General features: G+C 48.4%; 1 pseudogene; it reads left to right on the top strand.

Moving 5' to 3' along the window:
• The first annotated feature begins 1,184 nt into the window (after positions 1-1,184).
• LOC148505765 (endogenous retrovirus group FC1 Env polyprotein-like) lies at positions 1,185-2,921 on the top strand (annotated as a pseudogene).
• The last annotated feature ends 12,965 nt before the right edge of the window (positions 2,922-15,886 follow it).

Here is a 15,886-nt window from a genome sequence, read left to right as displayed (position 1 = left end):
CCCATGATAGATGACCATCTCCTAATCACTGAACTACAAAGTTCAGCAACCCCTAGGGATTTAGATGACTGGGTGTACCCTATATTGCAGAAAAATCCTAAAACTGGATTGATCTGCAAAGAGGGGAGACCATGCATACCACAATCAAGCGCCCCATTATTCATTGCTCACTACCACGGGGTAGGACACCATAGCAAAACCACCACAGCTATGCTTTTAAGTAAAGATTTTTACATCACAGATGCAAAGAATTTGGTAGACCAATATGTAAGAAGATGCATTACTTGTCTACGCAACAATCCCAATAATCCAATAAAAGCAAAGCACCAACATTTGGAGTATCCTACTACTCCTTTCACACACTTGCAAATTGATTTCACACACATACCAAACCAAGGCACAAAACAGGAGTATGCTCTAGTCATAGTGGACTTGTTCTCCAGATGGCCAGAGGCATTTCCCACAAAAGCAGAGGATGCAAAAACAGTTGCACGCATACTAACACAAGAAATTATCCCTAGATGGGGATGCCCGTTACAAATAGATAGTGACAAAGGAGCTGCATTCACAGCCAAAATCACACAAGCCTTAGTAAAAGCACTGCAAATAGATTGGAAATTTCACATTCCCTATCATCCCCAAAGTTCAGGAATTGTGGAAAGAATGAATAGGACTTTAAAAGATAAACTTAGAAAAGCCACAGGAGGAACATTTAATAAGTGGAAACAAGTTCTCCCAATAATACTTGCGGAAGTCAGAATGACCCCACAAAAGACATTAGGCTACTCACCCTTTGAAATTCTGATGGGAAGACCTTTTCCCACACCTTGGGCCAAGAAACCAATGATAGTCCAGGAAGGAGACCTAGAACAGATTAGAGAAGAGTATGTTAGGTCCCTCATCACCAGACTCAGTGAAATTGAACGTGATGTTATTTGCAAAAATCCTTCTAATCCACAGGAACCAACACACCCTTTCCAGATCGGAGACAAGGTCGTTGTGAAGGTCCTCGCCAAAAATAAGAACCCAGGAGATTTCACCTATGGTCCAGAAACGGAGATCGTAGCTATAACAAGGACTGCTGTCCTTACAGAAGAAAGTCCAGTGTGGATACACGCATCCAGAGTGAAGAAGATCCCTAGCAACACCCCAGATAGAGAACAGATCGAGGAAGGGGTACTAACGGGAGTAGACAACTCTGACCCCCTACAGGAAGAGGTACTAACGAGGGCAGACAGCCCTGACCTCCAACCTAATAAGAACAACACCACCAGAGAAGATGAAGCTCACCTGTCCCCTGGTGACCACCTTGACGGTCATGTCAGTCCTCATTTCTCTCACAAAAACTGAAGTAGACATTACCCAGGACACTGACGGCATTTTTACCTTCTGGTATAATTCCTCTAACACCCACGTAGCTACCTTCCTATTTAATTTCTGCCAAATACGTAAGAATGGATGCCCAAATAAGCGTTGGGAGTGGGGATGTGATCCTATTGGAACAATGAATAGTAATAATATACCTTACATATGCGTTACTAGTGAATATTGGGGGGAAAATTGTGATTATTGGGGATCTGTGGGGTGGAGTGCCGGAGGAAACTGGGGCTATCAACCCCAAGAGGCAATGGACAAGAAGGACCACTATGATGAGCCCCTACTCACCAGATTGACGCTGTTTAGGCCAAACAAATGTACCGACCGCCTCCTGTTGAGTGTCAAAAATCCTCAGCCCAAGGATGAAGGGAAGTACATTTTTAGTTACCATGGAGCTATAAATCCCCCCCCGTATAAGATTTCATTTAAAGGATATGTACAATAACAAAGATTATAAACCTAAAACCACCACCCAACAATATTCTGTTAAACCACACATAACTACCCTCAAAGAAATGGTAGCCATAGACAACCCATCCTTTGAAGACACATTGGCTGTAGAAACAGGGTACTCTGATGTTAATCTCTGGATGGAGTGGATGAAATACAATGCTAATACACATAATAAAAGTAATTGTTATGTTTGTGCAAAATCCAGGCCTAATCTAGGTACTGTACCTTTAAATATCCCAGTATCACAAGAAGGTTGTTTCTTCAGCCTTTACAATGGCACAGATACTAACAGTAGCGGATGTGAGATGTGGAAGAAAAAATACCCTATATTGTCCAAAAATCCCAATCCAGGAAGCACTATCACCATATATCCTGGTAATTACACTTGTTATGTATCCAATGACACCTCGGGTAGAAATTTGAAAATTTTCCCCCCAGGATATTGTGCAGAGAGAAGGACTACTGTCCTAGCCAACCAGACTAAATCCCTAGGAGATATCTTCTATATTTGTGGTGATATGAAATTAAGAACAAAGTTAGACACCCCCTGGCAAGGGGAATGTGCTCTAGCCAAAATTATTATGCCCTTACACATACTACCTGTAGAAATAAAGGCACCTTTGTCTGAAAACACAATTAGCAGAAAGAAAAGAGAGACACCTTTAGCGAGTTTTGATCCACATGTATATATTGATGCAATTGGTGTCCCAAGAGGGGTCCCAGATGAATTTAAGGCCAGAGACCAAGTTGCGGCCGGCTTTGAATCCATGATCCCCACCATTACCGCAAGCAAGAATGTTGCTTGGATTAATTACATTTACTACAACCAGCAGAGATTTGTAAATGATACAAAAGATGCTTTAAAAGGCATTGCAGAACAATTAGAAGCCACATCACAAATGACATTTCAAAATCGTATGGCTCTAGACATGATGTTAGCAGAGAAAGGAGGAGCTTGTGTTTATATAGGAAAAGTTGAAGGATGTTGTACATATATCCCTGACAACACAGGCCCCTATGGTAAAGTTACTCTAGCTATTAAAAAACTGGAAGATTTATCAATAGAGTTGAAGAAGTTCAGGCGTCGATGACCCCTGGAGCCAATACTTTGGATGGTTTCAAAACTGGAAGCAGGCCCTTGTCCAAATAGGGCTCTTCCTCCTTATAACATTGGTTCTTATTGGTGTTGTGGTCTATTGTGTGATACCGTGCTGCAAGAGACTTACCACTAAAGGGATAGATAATGTTTTAATGTACAATGATGTTGGTACTGATTCTCCTGACAACGAAACACCTGACGGTTACGCCCAGTACCTTGTAAATTGGAGGGCGAAACGCAAAAGCCAAATATACAAGAATCACATCATATAAATTCATGATTCTAAGAGGGGATTGAAGGGTTAAAAAAGGGACATTACTTTTATATATATATATATATATCAAAGTATGTATTGTGTTTTTACCTATTTTTGTACCGTGTGCAAACTGTGTTACACAACTTGCTCTGTATCTGCCTAGTAACCACTAGTCTACCAATCATGTTATGCCCCATGTACTCACTCCCTTCCCTTTTCTCCTCCCAATGCGGCAAATTTATACCAATCAGCTACCGTACAATTACCCGCCACACCCGTATGTTTTCCTATATACACCTATATCACGCATGCAATAAACAGAGTGATTCTTAACATACAATTGTGTCTGGTACAAGTATTGTTAAGAGCTGCTTTCCCGGTACCGAGAAGGGTCATCACATCGAGGGGAACATAAACATTTCCTTACAACGCGTCGTCTCTCAGGCACGCCATCATCTTCCCCCTGCGCGTCGTCTCTCAGGCATTCCATCATCTCCCCCCCCCACGTCGTCTCTCAGGCACGCCATCATCTTCCCCCCCTGCGCGTCGTCTCTCAGGCATGCCATCATATTCCCCCCCTGCGCGTCGTCTCTCAGGCACGCCATCATCTTCCCCCCACGCGTCGTCTCTCAGTCGCGCCATCATCTTCCCCCCACGCGTCGTCTCTCAGGCATGCCATCATCTTCGCCCCGCACGTCGTCTCTCAGGCATGCCATCATCTTCCCCCCATGCATCGTCTCTCAGGCAAGCCATCATCTTCCCCCCCTGTGCGTCGTCTCTCAGGCACGCCATCATCTTCCCCCCCGTGCGTCGTCTCTCAGTCACGCCATCATCTTCCCCCCATGCGTCGTCTCTCAGGCACGCCATCATCTTCGCCCCGCACGTCGTCTCTCAGGCATGCCATCATCTTCCCCCCGTGCATCATCTCTCAGGCACGCCATCATCTTCGCCCCGCGCGTCATCTCTCAGGCACGCCATCATCTTCCCCCTGTGCGTCGTCTCTCAGGCACGCCATCATCTTCCCCCCCGCACGTCATCTCTCAGGCACGCCATCATCTTCCCCCCCACGCATCGTCTCTCAGGCATGCCATCATCTTCCCCCCGCGCGTCGTCTCTCAGGCACGCCATCATCTTCCCCCCCGCATCGTCTCTCAGGCACGCCATCATCTTCCCCCCGTGCGTCGTCTCTCAGGCACGCCATCATCTTCCCCCCCTGCGCGTCGTCTCTCAGACACGCCATCATCTTCCCCCCCTGCGCGTCGTCTCTCAGGCACGCCATCATCTTCCCCCCACGCGTCGTCTCTCAGTCACGCCATCATCTTCCCCCCACGCGTCATCTCTCAGTCACGCCATCATCTTCCCCCCCACGCGTCATCTCTCAGGCACGCCATCATCTTCCCCCCCGCGCGTCGTCTCTCAGGCACGCCATCATCTTCCCCCCGCGCGTCATCTCTCAGGCACACCATCATCTTCCCCCCGCACGTCATCTCTCAGACACGCCATCATCTCCCCCCCCCCGCGCGTCGTCTCTCAGGCACACCATCAACTTCCCCCCTGCGTGTCGTCTCTCAGACACGCCATCATCTTCCCCCCCGCGCGTCGTCTCTCAGACACACCATCATCTTTCCCCCCCGCGCGTCGTCTCTCAGGCACGCCATCACCTTCCCCCCCGCGCGACGTCTCTCAGACACGCCATCATCTTTCCCCCCCCGCGCGTCGTCTCTCAGGCATGCCATCATCTTCCCCCCCGCGCGACGTCTCTCAGGCATGCCATCATCTTCCCCCCGCGCGTCGTCTCTCAGGCACACCATCATCTTCCCCCCCTGCGTGTCGTCTCTCAGGCACGCCATCATCTTCCCCCCCACGCGTCGTCTCTCAGGCACGCCATCATCTTCCCCCCATGCGTCGTCTCTCAGGCACGCCATCATCTTCCCCCCCGAGCGTCGTCTCTCAGGCACACCATCATCTTCCCCCCCACGCGTCGTCTCTCAGGCACGCCATCATCTTCCCCCCCACATGTCCTCTCTGAGGCACGCCATCATCTTCCCCCCCCGTGTCGTCTCTCAGGCACGCCATCATCTTCCCCATGTGCTTCGTCTCTCAGGCACGCCATCATCTTCCCCCCCTGCGCGTCGTCTCTCAGGCACGCCATCATCTTCCCCCCACGCGTCGTCTCTCAGTCACGCCATCATCTTCCCCCCACGTGTCGTCTCTCAGGCACGCCATCATCTTCGCCCCACGCGTCGTCTCTCAGGCACGCCATCATCTTCCCCCCGTGCGTTGTCTCTCAGGCACGCCATCATCTTCCCCCCGTGCGTCGTCTCTCAGGCACACCATCATCTTCCCCCCACGCGTCGTCTCTCAGTCACGCCATCATCTTCCCTCCACGCGTCGTCTCTCAGTCACGCCATCATCTTCCCCCCCACGCGTCATCTCTTAGGCATGCCATCATCTGCCCCCCCCACGCGTCGTCTCTCAGGCACGCCATCATCTTCCCCCCCGCGTGCCGTCTCTCAGGCACGCCATCATCTCCCCCCCCGCGCATCATCTCTCAGGCATGCCATCATCTGCCCCCCCCGCGCGTCGTCTCTCAGGCACGCCATCATCTTCCCCCCCGCGTGCCGTCTCTCAGGCACGCCATCATCTTCCCCCCCGCGCGTCGTCTCTCAGGCACGCCATCATCTCCCCCCCGCGCGTCGTCTCTCAGGCACGCCATCATCTTCCACCCCGCGCGTCGTCTCTCAGGCACGCCATCATCTTCCCCCTGCGCGTCGTCTCAGCACAGACACAGATACACACACACTGACTTATACACATACAGTACATACTGACATATACACACACTGACACATATACACATACATACACACTGACATATACACATACACACTGACATATACACACACTGACACATATACACATACATACACACTGACATATACACACACACACACTGACATACACACACACTGACATATACACATACAGTACATACTGACATATACACACACACTGACATATACACATACACACACTGACATATATTCGCCTCCCACCCCACACATGAAAAATTAACACACACCAACCTCCCCACCCCCATTACCCACCTGCTGTGAGCGGAGAATTACTCCTCACCTGGTACCCGGAGTTAGACAGTCGGCAGGAAACAGAATAGAGGTCTCAGCAACAAGACTGCCTGTGAGGGGCTGCACGCTACCGCTGCAGCTCCCCCTAGAGGCAGCCCAATTAGTACCAGACTAGCAGGCACAGCTCACTTGCCTGCTCGTTCAGGACACAATGGTGGCCGGGAGGGGGGTATTGGACATGCGGGTATGATGCCCTACCGGCGCCCCCTCTGCTGGGCTTGCCACTGCACCCAGGGTACGAGCCCCGCTCGAACCCCCCTAGTTACGCCACTGCCTCAAGGCACCCTAACCAGATTTTAAGGCTATCCATGCATGTCCACAGGTGACTTAATTAGTGCCTCCGTCAATTTGATTTAACCATCTGTGCTTAATCATGGATATCTCTAAAACCTGAACTGTTGGGGTGCCTTGAGGTCCGCATTTGATAACCTCTGATATAACCTCACCCCTAAAACAACCTAACTGGCTAATATTAATCAATGTGACCTCACATAATCCAGCCCATAGCCTTGTGGTTTAACCCACGATAGGCATACCCTGCCTCCTGTTCTTCTGAATGCTCTAGAACAGCATTTCCCATACTCATTCCTCAGGGAGCACTAACAGTGCAGGGTTTCCATATTTCCTGGTTGGTGCACAGGTGTAGTCATTACTGGCTGATACATTTTAAAAGATCCACAATTATTTCTCTTGAGATTCTGTGAGGAGGCCTGGAAAACATGCACCCTTGGGTGCTGACTCCATGCTGCTTATCTAAGTGTTATGCAGCAATGTATTAATCATGTATCTGTCCTGCATTGTTTGTACTGTTAATAACTGTTTTGTTATGTAAGGCGCTGCGGAACCCTTGTGGCGCCATATAAATAAAGAATAATAATAACTGTTAGTGCTCCCTGAGCAATGCGTTTGGGAAACACTGCTCTAGAATAATGAGGATAAATGTGCTGTTATATAGTAATGGTTGGTGTGCGCATGAGCAATGGTAATAACAATAAAGCTATAGAGTTTATGCATACCTTATATATACAGTGAGTGACTTGGTAACCCTACTATGTAACCACGTTAGTCAGGTACATTACTTGTGTCCCTCCATTGGATGCTCAAAAGAAACCCTCAAAGAACATGACAGACCATCATTTATTAAATCTCCCATACTGAACAAAGGTATAATTCATTAACATGACTGAAGCATTAATTAACAATTAATATGTGAAATGTTTAATGATCTCTAATAGATTTATATTGTTATAGTTGTTGCTAATTACATTTTGGAGATGTCCGCACTGTAGCAGCAAGTCACTACACAAGTGTACCCCATATTTTCTATCTATGGTACCACTGGGCACTAGATGTCAAGCATTAGACAGGCTCCACTGCCCACACAGTCAGGGCCGGATTAAGGGCCACTTGGGCCCGTAGCTGAAAATGTTCAAAGGTCTATACTGGGAGTGGGAAGGGGAGAAGCTGTGACCCTTCCGTCCCCGCTATTGCACCCGGTGCGGGGAGGGCTTTAGCACGGCTCGGAGAAAGGGGTGTGGCCTCACAGAAGGAGCATGGCCTCTTGGAAAGGGTTTTGCGTATACGCAGTGAGGAAACCGCCACAGTAGACTCTGGGCACAGACATGCTGCGGTCACCGGTCAGCCGCGTCAGTCTGCTGCCGGCCGCTGGGGAGAGAGGAGAGGGCCCTGGACGGGGAGTGCACATGGGCCCCCTCCTCTCTTAAAATGCCCCGGTGTGTGGGTGTAGCCAGAGATATGTGGGTGTGTACACCCCTTAAACTATCAGCCCCAATGTCTCCCCAAATACATAATAATGAAAATTTGCATAATGGGGGAGATGTATCAAACATTGAAAAGAGATTAATTTACCAACCAATATGCTTCTAACTGTCGGCTGACTTCTATGTTCGAAAAATGGCAGTTAGAAGCTGATTGGTTAGTACTTTATTTCTCTCCAAGGTTTGATACATCTTCCCCGTTGTGAGGACAATTGAAATACTATTTTAATACTTATGATTTATGGCTGACTGTGTGACCATTTAGGCAACTTCTCACCATGTTGCCGTGATGGTGGGTCTAAGTTTATGTGGAGGCCTGCAGCTGTAGATCCATCCAGCTCATTGTTAATCTGGCCCTGCGCACAGTCATGCTTTTCGGGGCTTTCTGTTACTTACCTGGGACCAGGACATCATGTACAGCAGGGATTAAAGTGGGCCGGAGCGGGGTGGAACTGCATTCCGTCACTTCCATTTGGAGACGGAACCAGTTCTGCTCTCTTCGGCCCACCTCAGCTCGGCGCCGCAGGGAGGCTCCATTTGCCGGGCGCCCGCTGAGATTTTGTTACCAGCGGGTGCCCAACTCCTTCCCCACAACACCAGTGGCAGCCGGAGGTTGGAGCTCACTCCTGAGCTCGGCTTCCGGGTCCCCCATGGGCACTATGGGAGAGACGTCATATAAGGGGCACTGTTGTGTGTCTTAACATGAATAAGGGACACTACTACCGTATGTGGTGTAATGGGAATAAGATTGTGCTACTTTATGGCGTAATTTGAATTGGGAATACTATTATGTGACAACGCCCATTTCTTTTGAGACCATGCCCCTTTTTTAAAAAAAAGCGGCGGCCATTTTCCCTGTACTGCGCATGCGCAAATGATGGGAAAATGGCCGCTACGGCCATTTTCCAGTCGTTTTACAGCGCTGGACCCCCGCACCGACGTGGAACTTCGGAAAGGTAAGTAATATTATTTGTGCAGGGTGTGCAGTGCGGGGCCCCCGTGGACCCAGGGGCCCATGTTCCCCGCACACCCTGCACCCATTATAGATATGCCTCTGCCTCTACCCTTGGTGCCTAAACCTAACCCTCCCTCTCTACTGCCTAAACCTAACCCCCCACAGTGGTGCCTACCCCTAACCCACCACCCGGGTGTACCTAACCCTAACCTACCCCACCCCTAGCCTAACTCTAACCACCCCGTTATGCCTAAACCTAACCCCCCACAGTGGTGCCTTCCCCTAACCCACCACCCGAGGGTACCTAGCCCTAACCTCCCCCACCCCTAGCCTAACTCTAACCACCCCGTGATGCCTAAACCTAACCCTCCAAAATGGCTAAGTCCTAACCAGCCCCGCTATACTCACGTTCGGTATCCTGGCTGTTGGGATTCCGGCATCGGTATGTCACCTACTGTCAGTATTCCGGCGCCGGTCTTGTAGCCGGGTAGTGGCATTCTGGTGCCGGGATTTCTAACTACATACCCCTAATACGCCCCTGATTTTGGGCCTCTTCCTAGCACCGTTCGTCAAAAAAAAACAACATAGAAATGGGTTGTGTTGTCCAGGCCCTCATCCTACTGGGCACTAAGTGGGAGCCCAGGTTGTCTAATTAATGATCCAACTATGTCCTACATAACCACTTTTTAATTGTACATGTAGTGAGGTAGCTATAAATTGTGCAAGTTGTGAGGCCTCCTCATTGGAATTTATTTCCTGTGAAAGTCTTGTTTCCTGGCTACATAAGAACAGACAGACAGACTGGGTGAATGCAATAGGTTATTTTTCACCACCGTATTTGCCTTCATTATCTAAGGTAAAACAAAATACCTCCAAGACTATTAGTATGTGCATATATTTTGTGTGCACACAGTCTAGCCATTGTCTGAAACGCCCCGGCTTACAGATCCATCTCTGTCCGATATAAATGTAATAGGTATTTTCGTGCACATGAAATACTTTGTCTTTTTATAAAATCATAAATCATAACTAGGATCCAAAACGTACACTGGAATTCCAGGGAGAATATTTATTAGGCCTTTCCTCTCCCACGTGGGTTACCGGATCGCTGTTCATTTTTACTAATTTGGATGATTGAGTACTGAATAAATTGCGTGTCTGCACCTCTTGGAATATGGAATTAAACCATATGGTGTTATATTTCTGTGAGCAACACACTGAACTCACAAAATGGAATTAAATCTAAAGTTGAAAAAAAAAATATGTATGTACACTACAGTATGTATGTATGTGTTAATGTGTGTGTGTATTTTTATGTAATGTGTTTATGTTGCATATTATCCAGTTTAACAGTTGAATGTTTATTTGACAGATGTAAACACTGTTCTGTGTTGTATGGCTGCAAAAAACACGTCTGAAATAATTTTTTTATATATATATATAATTTATATATATGGAAAACAAAAGGTGAGAACAAGCGCCTATATGATTTCTCTGCAATGGGGAACCTCTGAAGGAGGTCACCGGGAGAGGCGGTGACGGTGCCCGGCAGTGAGGTGAGCGTTGTGCCCGGTGTATCCGAGACATCACAGACATCATAGAGCCGCCTGTAGCCTCCATACATGGTGTGTGTGCCCGGCTTATCGTACATGGATGGGGGACGTGTGATGTTCTACATGAATCGTGTGATGTTCTACATGAATAGTGATCACTGACTCCAGTCACTGCCTGTCCAGGGAGGATCAATGTCTTCAGAGGTTCCCCATTGCAGAGAAATCATATAGGCGCTTGTTCTCACCTTTTGTTTTCCATAAACCTTCCTGGATCACACAACAATTGATTCTCCTGGAGAACATACAGCAGCCACCACAAAAAAACGGGACTATAGTGGACTATATTATCCATATCTACAGAGACTTACTGCATATACTCAGAAACTAATGGGATTGAGCGCTGTCTCAGTATCTCACCATAATATATATATATATATATATATATATATATATATTTGTCATCAATATATTTTTCAAGTTTTTGTTCAATGTACATAGAAGGGGAGGGATACAGAAAAAAAACACAGAGAACAGGGTGGGGGGAGGAATTAGATTTCACAATATACTTATCCAACAAAATAAGAAAAAAACAAAGAGACACATGCCATATTCAGAATAGTAAAAAACAATAAAATACGGAACCTTCAATGAATACAATTTATGACAATAAGAAAACCAAAAAGCAAGTCATGGTTATCCAAGGAGCATCGTTGCACCCTCCACATCCATAACAAATTTGTGCCATGTAAAAAAACTTTAAGGGGAGGAAGCCTCAGAAGAGTACGGAACGCCCAGAGTCTCCATTTGAAAAGCATTTTATGTAAAGACGGGGGAGATGGACTTTTCCAATTTTGCACAATGGCATGCCTGGATGACAATCAGAATATGACCCAAAAGGTATCGGTCAGAATTAGATAAGCCTGGAGAGTACACTATATATGAAAAAGGGCTATTGAGGGCGACTCACAAAAGTGAACGTTCAGAACTTTAAAGGCCAAGTGAAGACCTCTCACCAGAGTTTTTGAATTATGGGGCAGCTCCAGAAGACATGAAATATGTCACCAGGTTCCGAAAGGTTCCACCAACAATATTTTGACTGAATCGCTAAATTTTGTGAAGTTTAGTTGGCGTAAAGTACAGCCTATGAAGCAACATAAATTGCATGTCCATATGATTATAGCATTTAGAAAAATGATGTGCACTTAAGTAAATATATTCCCATTACAGGCTTGTGAATGTGACTTGCAAATATTATTTTTAATTATTAATCTCTCTCTCTCTCTCTCTCTCTCTCTCGTCCCCAATTTAGGGGTCTGCCTATTCATTCGGGCTAATCTCTTGAACAACAGGTTGGATTTTGATGGGGTTTCACTATTCTATACAGCATTGGTCGAGGAAAGTTTAGTTGTATGAACCATTCTTCTGTGACAAAAGGGAGCTGAGCAGTGACAATTTTAGTAAAGCACAGTCAGAGAGAAATCTTGCACCAAACTGCAGTATAGGAGCTGGCCTGGGTGCTGAAACAGCAAGAGACAGTGGGCCTGATTCAGCTTCGGGAATACAGTGAGAAAGAGCACGTAACTGTGAACCAGGACAAACCATGTTGCAATGCAAGGGGTGCAAATACATTTTATTTTGCATGTAGGGTAAATACTGGCTGCTTTTGGATTTAGCCCACAGCTTTATTTTTACACTGCAATTTAGATGTCTAAATCTCTCTGCACATTTTACATCTACCCCACCTGCAGTGCAGCATGGTTTCACCAAGATGATCAGTTATGTGCTGTTTCTCACTCTATTCCCGAAGCTGGATCAAGCCCAGTGAGAGCCAATCAGAGATAGCAATGTGCCCTGTTGCTTAGCAGCAGCCTAGAGAGGGGTGGGAGTCAGGGACTGGATAGGTACGGGAAGCCGGCGCTCGGGATCTCGGCGGTCAGAATACCGATGGTCAGAATCCCGATGCCAGCATGCTGACAGGATTAGAATACCGACACTTGTCGGTCAGTATTCTAAGCCTCCCTACCTTAACCCTAACCCTTCCTCCTTATTGCCTAAACGTAACCCTCCCCCTAATGCCTAACCCTCCCCCTTGTGCCTAACCCTAACAACTTAAGCTAACCCTCCCCCCAACCCCGCTACTTAACTTGGGATTCCGGCGGTCGGGATGCCGGGGCCTGGATTCTGACAAGTGTCGGAATTCCGGCGCCGGCAATCTGAGTGCCGGAATCCCCGTGTTCGGGATATTGACCACATCCCACCAGGGACTGAGCAGAGTCATGTCTGAGACAGACAGAGAGTGAGATGCACCTCCAATAAACCCATGAAGATGCCCAGTTGCAGACACAGTAGCCAAGAAGGTGTCAGGGGAGGCATAGCTATCAGGAATGAATAGAAAAACAAACAACCATTGGAACACTATCAAATGATTTCCATTCAATGGTGGCAAATATTGGACTGCCACCATGAAATTGTAAAAACACTACCATTGGGACAACACATTGATGGTTAGCAACCATCAGATTCCAATGTCCATCCCTACACTGAACCTGCAGGTGAACTCCAGTCCTCCACCGTGAAGTGCTCCCTCTCCAGGGTGATGTTTCCACTCAGCCACACTCCCACGGTGAACAGGAGGCACCCCCCGTGGATGTCAGCGCTGTTCTCGGACAGGGGCACCACGGCGAGGAAGCTCAACAGGAAGCCCAGTAAACACAAGGTACATTGTGCAAAAAGGACATTGCTCATCGCCATGTTCGACAGCTGGGGAGGGGTGTGCATAGAGGCTGCGTAAATATGCCCCGAAAAATGCTGCTGATAAAGCTTATGGTAGCTGCAATACAAATCTCTCATCCATGATCCTCCTGCCTCTCCCAGCACATCTCAGTGGCCGGGCCCCAGCCAGCTGCATTGAAGCAGCAGTGGGGGTTTTGATGACACTGGTGAGATGCAGGGGACAGGAGTGAGCAGCAGTGGGTTGTGGCGAGATGCAGGGACCAGGAGTGAGCAGCAGTGGGTTGTGGTGAGACGCAGGGGCCAGGAGTGAGCAGCAGTGGGCTGTGGTGAGACGCAGGGGACAGGAGTGAGAAGCAGTGGGCTGTGGTGAGATGCAGGGGCCATGGTGTAGGTTGCAAGGCGTGCATATACATACAGTAGATTTTTTTGCATGCAGGGTAAATACTGGCAGCTTTTGAATGTAGCCCAAAGATGCTGCACAGCTTTATTTTTATACTACAATTTAGATTGGTATGCGTTTGGCATCCCAGCAGTTGGGATGCCGATGCTTACATTGCCGGCACCAGAATACCGACACCGGTCACAATCCCGGCGCTGGTATCCCAACCTCCGGAATGCCGAAGGTAAGTGACGGGGTTCAGGGAGGGTTAGGTTTAGGGGTTATGTTTAGGCACTAGGGAAAGGGTTAGGTTTAGGGTGCGGGAAGGGGGAGGTTAGGGTCAGGCTCTAGTGGGGGAGGTTAAGGTTAGGCACCAAATAGGGAGTGTTAGGGTAGGGAGAGGGGGAGGGTTAGCATACCAACTAACCAACAAGTGTCATTATGTTAATCCTATCAGGATTCTGACCGCCAGGATCCCGACTGTCGGTATTTCATACTGATTCCTTTAGATTTCAGTTTGGACACACCCCTCTCACATCTAAGGGGTATATTTACGAAATTGAGAGTTTTTAGAAGTGGAGATGTCTTACCGGCAGAGCAGTCCTTTGCGGGGATCGTCATGCATCTCGCCCTAGAAGGAGCTGGTTAAATGTTAAGTAGAATCTGATTGGTTGCTATGGGCAACATCTCCACTTCTAAAAGCTCTCACTTTAGTAAATATAAATATACCCCTAAATCTCTCTGCACATTTTAAATCTGACCCATCTGCACTGCAACATGGCGTTACCAGTTACTTGCTCTTTCTTACCCTGGGCCTGATTCAGCAGAGAAAGCAGGCTAAGAAATCACGCAAATTCCCTACGGTCGGGAATCTGCGCATGTGCCGGACCCCTTCTGCGCGTGTACAGCACGGGTCTGCGATGTCGCACAGAGGGCCTGATTCAGGGCCGGACGCTCTGACCAGAGTGCTCGCTCTGAATCAGGGCCCTCCTACATGAAAATGGAGCGGCCTTATGGATGCTCGCATAGCTGTGGGTTACCACCCACAGCTTAGGCGAGCGTCCATGATGATGGTCGCGATGGTCAAGACCATCGCGACCATTGGGCTTGCAACGGAGACCCTGCGGTAGGGTCTCGCTGCCGCAAGCCCTGGAGTGATTTTGGCTCTATCAGAGCCAAAATCACTCCCACTGACATCACTAGTGATGTCAGTGGGGCCGGCTTCAGATGGTAGGCGTTCCCATGGGAACGCCTCCGTCTGGCAGCCACGACCCCGGCACGCCCACCAAAGGGGGCGTGCTGTCAATCAACATCGACAGCACGCCCCCTTTGGGGGGAGACCAGGAGCGACGGAGAGCCCGTCGCTATCCAGGACTCCCTCCGTTGTGCGCATGCGCAGTGGGGCAACATCGAGCTGCTTGTGAGCGTCCTGCGCTCGCGAGCGGGTCTGAATAACCCCCAGAGTTCAGCAACAAACTGTAAGAAATTGACTGTCTGCTGCCATTTTGGGGTGGGGGGAGGGACGGCGACGCCCTCTGTTTCCCAAAATGGCGGCGATGTAATAATATGCTAATGACTGTAAATAGACTCCCCCTGCTGGCTTCTGACTCGCTGTTGCATCAGAAGATGCGCAGACATCAGATCACTTGCATGAACATCGGCCATCTGAGTAATCCTAAGGTTACTCAGGATGGGCGTTAAATTCACGTCGCCAGAGTCAGTAAAGCTGCGTCCCCATTGCTAGGGCGCCATCCGTCATCACCCCTTTCCCGTCCACAAATGGCTGCAGCATGTCAGTCATGCTGCAGTTTAAGGGCTTTGCGACCGTTGTCGCAGACACTGATCGGCACATGTGCTGTACAGATCCTGCACATGCGCCAATAGGCACCCATCAGAGTTTTACGCAAGCCATCGGATTTACCAGAATTACCGTGGAATAATCGCACTATTTGCGGGAGCACACTGGATGAAAATAGCCTGCGAAGCGTGCGCTATTGTAACCAGCGACCTTCTGCGGATGGAACTTGTTGCAAATTGTATTCAGCGCTAAATGTTATTATTATCGGTCGGTATCTATTCTTATATGATACGTGGGGATAACTGCATAGCACTGCTGCTTTTCTTCCAAACGCTGGATGGAATTCATTGTATACGCTC

Source organism: Taudactylus pleione, unplaced genomic scaffold (assembly GCF_031769625.1).
Source record: "Taudactylus pleione unplaced genomic scaffold, aTauple2 ptg000437l, whole genome shotgun sequence".
NCBI lineage: Eukaryota > Metazoa > Chordata > Amphibia > Anura > Myobatrachidae > Taudactylus > Taudactylus pleione.
This window is presented reverse-complemented; position numbering and strand designations above follow the sequence as displayed.